The 10,025-nt window shown below is 37.4% G+C and overlaps 1 non-coding gene across 1 annotated transcript; it reads left to right on the top strand.

Moving 5' to 3' along the window:
- Window positions 1-3,257: 3,257 nt before the first annotated feature.
- On the top strand, window positions 3,258-3,345 carry LOC122803018. Its single transcript, XR_006365064.1, has one exon. It is a non-coding gene; the product is annotated as a small nucleolar RNA SNORD116 (small nucleolar RNA).
- The last annotated feature ends 6,680 nt before the right edge of the window (window positions 3,346-10,025 follow it).

Genomic DNA, 10,025 nt, shown 5'->3' with positions numbered 1-10,025 from the left:
TTGTCCAGCCTCACCTGGAAAACAGCAAAATATTTTTGGGCAGGGGTATCAGGGAACAGTTATTTTGTAGAATAAATCTGCATTTACCAAGTAGGTGGTACTGTGGGAATACAGCTTACTGGAACTGACAATACAGGTGAGATATGTGCCAAATGTAGGACTCATGGAAACTGCCAGGGTGCTGAACATACATATTAGAAACAATTTTCTCTATACTGGAGACTAACTGACAAGTCAAGCAATGGTAACCCTTAATGTTTACATACCTCTCTGAGTAAGGGCCAGGTGGGGAGTTTTATGCTACATGTGTGCAATCCATGGCATCTTCTGAAAACCAAAAGCAGATAATAAAAAACAGTGTAGATGTACAAGTATTTACTTACTGAATTAGAAAGTTAATGTGTTTTCCTGTAATATATGGCTATGGGTGACTACAGAGTTGTGGAAAAATAAACAGGATGTTTTGAACTGCGAGATTATGGTGGGGGCTTCAACTTAATCATCTGTCATTAATTCAATATTATTTTCTCCTGTCCATGGCAGATGGGATAAGGCACTTTACCATGTACAGGGGAACTCATGGAAACATATCCAGTACACAAAGAAAAATTATCAAAACCTTTTCAGTAACAGCAACTCCTTGGGACATTAAGCTCTAAGAACTAGAAAGTCTTATCATTTCTTCAATGACTGGCTATTAGTTGCAACCTCAGCAAATGTGAAAACAATCTTGCTTACTGTATATGTGTAACAAAAAATGTGAGTAGCAGTAAAGAGTTGATAAAAAATTCACTTTTTTTGCATTTTATTTTTTTTGTCCATCACACAGACCATGCCCACTTCTGCACAGCCTGACCATGTGGGGTACTACAATACAATAACACCCATTCATCATCCCTCATGTAAAGTAAAATCCATTTTTGAGGATTAATGCAGTTTCTTGTTTTACAAGTGCAATGTTCAGGAAGAAAGTACAGAGTACTTGTTTGCTGGTGTTAATAATCAACTATGTAATTCATCTCCCAGGTCTAGAAAACATTATTTTATTGAGTGTGTGTGTGTGTGTGTGTGTGTGTGTGTGTGTGTGTGTGTGTGTGTGTGTGTGTGTGTGTGTGTGTGTGTGTGTGTCTGCATGTGTGTGTGTTGTTTCTCTAAGTGTATTCCATTTTGTCTGAGGTATGGCAATCTCAAAGTTGGTCTATGTAAGTTTGGAGTTTAGGGGATTGTTCCCCATGTTGGAAGATGCAGAGGAGATTGCCTCCCTGCAGAAAACAACTTTAAAGGAAAACACTGATGTTTGACATTCACTGTTCTTTAGTTTTGTGGTTTATTTTTTGTAATTCTGGGGCTCCTGCTTATGAGTCTTGGAATTACAATAAGGAGCCCTGCTTCTCTGCGAGTGTTTAACATTAGACTTCCATGGTACCAGTCTGGTAATAACATTAAATGGCACCTCAGACAGACCACCCTATATGCCTGCATGCTGCATCCTACAAGATAACAGGGGCAAGTACACACGGGAAAGGGAACAGGAGGCTATCAGATAAAACCAGCCTTTGAATATAAGGCTATGGTCAAATTGCTTTTGCAGATTATGACAATTGTATGTACTATGAAGACAGAGATGTGACAGCAGCTTTAATTTATTATGACTGTAAATGCAACAAAGTTAGTATGCACATTCTGAGGATGACTCAACTTAGGGGCTTCCATGCCTATATACAAGGATACATCACGTGCCAAGGCAGTGGTGCCTTTGTCCACTCCTGCTGGCACTTTTGCTGTGTGTATCAGCATTACCACTACACAAAGACTGTCTGTATACTTTAATGATCTGACTGCAGCATGTCACCTAAGATATTATAAAACTCTATGCTCAATCTAAGTCAGCATACATTAGTCATTCTAGAGGTTCATCATATACCCATGGTGTTTGTGGTGCAGAGCTTATTTGAAACAGTCCTGTGTTGATTTGGGACTGACTAGGCAGTTGCCTGGTAAGAGATTTATTTTGATTTGTATTTTATTTTTTACCACTGTATTTCACTGTTTGTAAGAAGAAAGGGATAGCTTCTAGACAAAAAGATTTACTTTGATTTTTCTTTTGTAGTTTTTACCTTTAATTTACCTTTATTTTTTATTGTTTATTGTTAGAAGGGGATAGGTTTTAGACAGGCAAACCCTAGCCATCCCAAAGAACCTAGTCAGCTGTAAATTCACACAGACTGCAGAAAGGATGATCCAGAACAAATCTCTGTTGGTTTGTGATTTATTGATCTTTACTGTTAAAATCAGGTGCAACTGTGAGTGGTATAGAGGAAATCTAGGTTTTGTGTGACTTTCACAGCTGGTAAGGTAGGTCGGAGCAATAACTTTATTGTACCTATATTAATATTAAATTGTATATTGCTTGTGCAATTTTTCTCATAGAAGTTAACTTAAAATTGTGACACCCCTGCACTGGCCCAGTAATCAAGGAGCCTCAATCCTCACCACTAGCACCAGTGAGGGACATGCACATCGGGAGAATGGCAAGTACACACACAGTAAAGTACAATTTCTCTTAAGAGCACACAGAGATCACAGTCAGTCTGGGGCTGGTTTCTCCCTCTTTCTCCAGATCCCCAATAAGACTCCCCACTGGCACAGTTATAGGGTTAAATCTCAGCTGAGCAGTCAAGCAAAAATCTCCAGCACCCTCTCTGTCCAACCAGTGCTGCCCAAGTAGCTGACACACACCCATTGAGATTTGATTTATATACAAACACACACACACGCACTCCTGGGAAAGGCTGGCACAGCTTTACTAGCTATGCCCCCTTCTGCCCAAACTAAAAGGTAGGTGTCACTGCCACCAACCAGCTCTTTATCAGCTACTATAAGGCTCTTCTCAAAGGGTGACCAGTCCTACTGTGTGATGTTACTATTATCCAAATGGTAAGCGTGACCAAGGTCAAAGCTATTTAGGAGTGGGCTATTACATGTCACCAAATACATATTCAAGTACTCTAAGAGCTTAAATATCTCTAAACAAACCAGCCACAATTAAAAGGTTTAAATATATTTAATAATAAATAATAAAAGAACAAGACAATACTGAATAACTCACCCAGTGACTACCGAGTTCAGAATCACAGGAAATATTTTAAAACAACATTGCAGCATTGCAGGACAGTCTCAAATAGTACAGAAAACCTCTAAAACTAATCTTTACTGTATTCCTATCTGGGTCTACTTTGTTTCATTGAAAGCTCATTTCACTGAATTTGAATTCACCCTGACCAAATCGCTGAAAGCTGAAATTACTGAAAACTCATTTCAGCGAATCTCATTTCACTGAAGTGAAGTACTGGCACTGTGTAGAGTACTGTAGGGCAAGTACAAGTTATATGCCCTTTTCCCCACTGTAGTGCAATCCTGGAGTTAGTATATATAGTTAGGAGGGTGTGGGGGGTGTGGCCCCCCAGCTAGTTTGGTTTTATATTATATTTCCCCAAAAGCTTCAAAATAATACACTTTAAACCATAGACATGCATACTTACAACACCAGTGACTATTTCCTGAAGACAATATATACCCAAAGTAAGTGGGGGCTACACCCCTCACACCCCCTAACTATATATACAAAAATCTCTTTGAATTCTGCGGTAATTGATTTTGATTATCCTTCCCGTTTAAAATCCTTTATTCATTTGCAGCTAAAAACAGATTCCTTGATTCTGTATGCCATTAATGATTTGCTAAAGAACAAGTGTTATACAGTGTTCTAAATGCTATGTATATTTAAAGGTAACACCTGATAACATTGGTGACCTGTGTTCCTCATGTCAACTATTAGATGATTTGCTTACCATTTAATAGTACTAAATCTAGACTTACTGATGATGATTGCCTTTGTGCAATTGCCACATCTAGGAGAACTGTTGTTACATATATTAATGACTGGACTGATGAGATTAATAATATTAGGCAAAGTGCAAATAGAACACATTTAGGAAAGGAAGAGTCTAATGGCAGTAAAGATCGCTCAACCCCTATTGAACAAGATAATACCAATAACAGCTTGATAGAGCAGATTTTACTGAATTAGAAGTCAGGGATTCTTCAGATTGTATCAGAAATGATATACTTGTAACTGGAGATTTAATTATTTGTGGAATTGATACTTACATTTGCAGAGAAGATAACAAACATCAAATACTTTTATGCTTGACAGGAGGAAAAATAGAGGCTGTGAGAAAGGCCTTTAAATGCCTTAATGTAAGGAAATATGGATTCTGTTTTTATTCCCATTGGTATAAATGATCTTATCCACAAGGACTCTGACTGTTAGAAGGGAACTTACAGCCGTGTTAGATAACATAGCTTGTACAGGTGTTAGGACATATTTTTCACCTATCACATATCAAAAGGAGAATCAGGTCACCATGAATGAAAAGATATTTTGGGTACATACTACATGAAAAATGTCCCATTTTAAAAATGGAAATATGTAGAGCATCCAGCCTAATTTTAGACACACACACATGTTTAGACAGAATGGTATGCACTTATCAAGATTAGGGAAGGGAATTTTTGCAAACATAGGACAGGATCTTTGCCAGGTCAAATTTTTAACAGTTTACAGATAGCAAAACTTGATGCATCTCTGATGGGTGTGAATGCTAGGAAAATGAGTAATATATATATTTTTTTTTGGGGGGGGGTTGCTATATTCCCACAAGACGGATGTTTTTGCTTGTGAAACATGGTTAAAGAACAATGATTGGAAATCAGTGCAGTCAGGGTATTATTGTTTTTACTGTAACTGACAAACAGAAAATGAGGTGGAGGTGTTATGATAGGGACTAAAGATTGAAATGAGACCTATGACTATTACATGTTCAGTGATACACCAGTACTGTGGACTGTGTAACTGTGAAAATAAAGACAACCCAGGAACATATAACAATTGTTGGAGTATATAGTGGTGGTGCAGCGGTTAGTGTTGTTGCCTCACAGCAAGAGGTTCTCCAGCTCGATTCTCAGCTGGAGTACCTTATGTACGGAGTCTGTATGTCCTCCCCACGGTTGAGTGAACGTTAAAGACATGCAGGTTGGTGCATGCATGTGCAAGTGTTCCTTCTATGAAGGTTGGGTGCCAGGCTAGCAACTCAACACAGTAAAAATCCACTGCCAATCATTAGTGGACCAGTGATCTGCTGTGGCGACCCCTTACCGGGAAAAGCCAAAAGACAGAATAGCAATTTCAAGTGCTGATGACCTAGAAAAATTCATACATTTCTTCTGTGAGTCAAAGGTGGAAGAATAATAGCGGCTGAGGACTTAAATTTACCAGAAGCAGACTGGAATAATATTGAGTCAGGAACAATTGCTTCAGACTGTAAAAATGCCTTCCAGGGAATGGAACATACTAGTCATTGTTTGTGTTCCTAAAGAAATTCCTGTTATACCAAACATCTAAACCAGTGCACAGAATATTAACAACAGATTACATGGAAGCAAAACAGTCACTATGCAAAACTAATTAGAGTGAGATGTTCAATGGAAAAACTGCAGAAGAAATGTGAAAAGTGTTGAAAAAGAAATTGTTTGAATGCATAAAATAAAAAAAATGTTTAACATCAGGATCTAGGCACACAATGTCAGGAGGATACATTTCCATAAGTATAAGATACTTAGTTAAAGTAAGAGACAAAAATATAAGAAATGGGAAAACTGGTTAAACTATGACTTTGAAAACTGAAATAAGCTCGGCAGACAAATTAAACATACTGTGAGACAAGATCAAGAAAAATTTGTTGAAATTTATATAAAGAAATTGAGCAAAATAAAATAAACCATTTTATAGATACATAAAATGTGGTAGGAGTAAAGACATACAAACTGATAAATTGTGTGTAGATTCTAAATTTTATTCTGATACATAACACCTTATAGATATATTTGTAACATCTTGTGCATAACAGTTTGGCTGCATAAATAGGGTGATAAATTGTCCTAGTAACAATCAGGTAACCTCAAAAATTGGTTTATATTGAAAAATAACCACACAAACTGGACCCAAACAAAGGACAGGGAAAAGACAGAATTAGTAATAATAACCTGCGAACATTTTAGCATGAACTTTACAGTACCATAAAACAGTGCTTAAAAATGTGTAGGATACTCCCTACACTGATCATTTACATTACAGTGACCATGAAACGGTGGCAAAGCACTTTACAGTTAAGCCATGATAAAGGACAAATTATTATTCCAATGATAAAAATTCAAAGGGGATATTCCAGGGTGATTCTCTGTCACCACTGCTCTTTTATTTTGCCCTTAACCAATTAAGCTGTCTACTTAATATATTAGGTCATGGCTACAAATCTAGCTCCCAGAAAACAACAAACTATAAAGACTTATCTTCTTTTTGTAGATGATTTAAAACTGTATAGCTCATCAGATGAGCAAGTGAAAGCACAACTGGAAGTGGTCAAAACTTTTTCAGATTATATAAAAATATAATTTGGTCTTAATAATTCTGCAATAGCAACCTTTAAAGCAGGAGGGCTGCAGCACCAAGAAAACATCAATTTGGGACAGGAATGTGATATAAAACAACTTGAGCAAGAGGGAGTGAAGAAATATTTGGGAACTGATGAAGGATCAAAAATAAAACATGAACAAATGCAAATAAAACTTAGTAAGAAATATTTTAGAAGACTAAAACCGATACTGAAAACAGCACTGACATCTAGGAACATAGTCCATGCTATACACCAATTTGCTCTTCCTGTCCTAACTTGTTTTGGAGTGACTGACTGGCCCCAAAAGGTGTTGGATAGGTTGGAAAGGAAAACAAGAAGGATGCCTCATGCTTTTAAATGATTTATAAAAATCAGTGCATACCGAGATTATATATTCCCCGTTCTGAAGGATATATGGGCCTCCTCGAAATTGATTACATGTATAGATCTGCAATCGTGGGACTGCATACATATCTGCTGACCTGACAAGATCCTAACATAGTGAAAGTTTTGAAACATGAGGAGAATAAGTCTAAGATAAAGTCCCTGCTTAGTTTAGCAGAAGTATATTGGCATCAAGCAGGAACAGAAATCAAACCAGATCAAAATCAGGCAGCAACTGAATGTGCCAAAAAACAAAAGAAAGAATATAATGTGAAGGATCAGATGAGATGGCAAGAAATGTGTAAAATGCATAAATGTAGTTGCAAATATAGAAAACTCTTGGAACAACCTGATGTTGATCAAGGTCGAATGCAGAAATGTTTAAGGAGAGTTGAAATTAAAACAAAAGATGAAAGGTTAATATGTGCAGCCCAAGATAGTGGGCTATGTACACGGTAGTTTACAAAATCCATTGAACGTGGAAGAAACAGACAAATGTAGGTTTTGTAAAACAGAACTGGAAACATTTGCATTATCTTGTTGCTGGTTGTGATATACTAATGGCAGAAGGACTGTATACTGAAAGGCATAATAACATGGCAAGGCTGTTGCATTGGAGATTGTGCAAACATTATAATATTACAGTAGCTGAAAAACACTGGAAACATGAGCCATAAAGCATTATAGAAAATGATGAAGGTTATATCACATGGGATCACCCATTACCAATAGTTCAAAAAATAGATATTGAAAAGGAGATATTGTAGTCCATGAAAAGAAGACAAAAATAGCATTGATCATTGAAATTGCTACACCCAGTGACCACAGTGTCTTACATACAGAGAGAGACAGAAAGTAATAAAATACCAGGATTTGCAGGCAGAAATGAGAGCCATGTGGAAAAGGATACCCAGACAGTTCCAATAGTAGTAGGAGCAACAGGTCTTATAAAAAATAATTTACAGTTGTACTTAGGTATGTTACCGATACATGCAACTCTGTTCGAATTGCAGAGGGAGTCATTACTAGGCCCATTGCAGCTGCAGCAAAGAGCACTTCTGATTAACATCAAAGACTGAAACAATACTAATTTCATGAACTTCAATAATACTTTGACGTAGGAATGGGGTCCATTCTCGTCATGGTATTAGAAATCCAAAAGACTTGGAGAAATTAAAAAAGAACATGCCATTATATCTGCTATTCACTAAGTGGGGAGATTCCACAAGGCTGGGAACATGCACTAAATCTATCTTAAAGGAAAACTGAAAGGGAAATGGAAGTAGGACAAACCTATAGTCATACAGACCCATACATTTTTTTCTTGTTTTGGAAAAATAATGTAGAAGGTTATATTGGATAAATTATTGTAAAAACTGGAAAGGCTGGGATTTAAAACCATATATCAGCATGCATATGTTAAATACTGATCAATAAATTAGAACAACTAGGTATTGATGTGCTCTTGATAAGATGAATACATAGCTTACAAACAGGACATAGCAAGTATCATACTGCAATTGTACCACAAGTGAAGCACTAAAGGAAATAAGGCTGCAGGCACAGTACGAAGGATTTATTCAGGAAACACAAAATCATAAACGCTGACACAACTCCACACTGCGTTTTCGTTCCACGATTGACTTCATCAGACAACCTAACCCTCACAAATCCCCACTCTTAAATACATCAAACACATTCAATTGACACATAATTAGCATTCAATTAATTAACTTGAGGTGTTCATAATGAACTGTGAATTAAAATAAAAAAGGCATACATCTTATCACACAAATGAATAATCATAATGTAAGACATTGATAATAATAAAATATATCTAGGTCTAAACATCACAATCTAATCATACTGCAATTGGGCAATTGGACAGGTCAAATCTGAGGTTATTGTCAGGGTGTCTCACAGGGCTCTGTCCTGGGTCCATACTTGTTTAGACTGTATCTTTCAGATCTATCTTTTTCATCTAAGGTGTTCTACAGTCTGTATGCAGATGACTTGAAAATGGGTAAACTGTTTTCAGGTGTTACAGATAGGGCATGTCTGTAAAAGAACTTTAATAAATTGACTACTTAGGCACAGGAGCATATGAGATTTGGGAGACCTAAACTGAAAGGTGAATATTTAATACAGCACACAGTGATTGAAACTGTAGACTCATTTAAGGATCTGGGTATATGGGTAAATCTAGCTTTGAGGTTTTTCTAATCATATGAAGCAATTGGTTGATAATAGTTTAAGAACTATACGTTCTTTAAAAAGGTTAATAAAGTCTAGGAAATCAGAAATGATGAAATCATTGTTTGTTAGTTACATTAGTCTCAGACTTGCATATGGAATAACAATATGAAAACCTTATAAGAAAACAGGCATGAATAAACTAGACAGAGTACAGCAGAATTATACAAAGAGCATCCATGGATGTGAAAATTTAAGTTATGAAAAACTAAAATATCTGAACTTTCTTCAGTGTCTCATCTAGATAGTTAAGAGGTGACCTTATTCGGGTATATAGGGCATTTAGTGACAGCTACCTCTGGGAATGTTTGAGGTTATCAAAAAAGAAACAGAGAATCATCAGACAACATATGTAGAAAATTCTTTAGGAATAAGAAGTGTACTAATTGATTCACTGAGACAGCAGCTGATGCATGGAATAGACTGCCAAATTACATTAAAGCAGGCACCAGTTCTAAGTCAGCTGCTGGCTGCCAGATGATGCGGGACACCGGATGGGACTGGTGCCCACCACAGTCAGGGTGATCCACAGGAAGGGCCTGGTGCATGTCCAGAGTAACTACCATCCCCCTAGCCCCCCTGGGATGGGGAAGCACAGTGAGGGGATGATGCCTTATCCTGAAGTTACGGATCTGGCTTGCCGACTTCCCTTACCAACATTGTTCTAACATGCCAGAGGCTGTTGACATTGGAGACCTGCTGCAGATATGGGTATGGCCCGGCGTGAGACTTTCACTCTCTTCCCTGGATTTTCAAGGGCCAGCAAGAGCTCACCTGATGTTGCCAGAACAGCAGCACTCTACAGGTGGCGGGCCACTGTCTCGGCCAAACTCATTCCAGAGTGCCCCGCCCTTTACAAAGAAAAAAGAACTC

This window comes from Protopterus annectens, chromosome 5.part0 (assembly GCF_019279795.1).
Source record: "Protopterus annectens isolate FY-2018-M chromosome 5.part0, PAN1.0, whole genome shotgun sequence".
Taxonomy (NCBI): Eukaryota; Metazoa; Chordata; order Ceratodontiformes; family Protopteridae; genus Protopterus; species Protopterus annectens.
The sequence above is the reverse complement of the archived record's forward strand: the minus strand, read 5'-3'. Positions and strand labels throughout refer to the sequence as shown.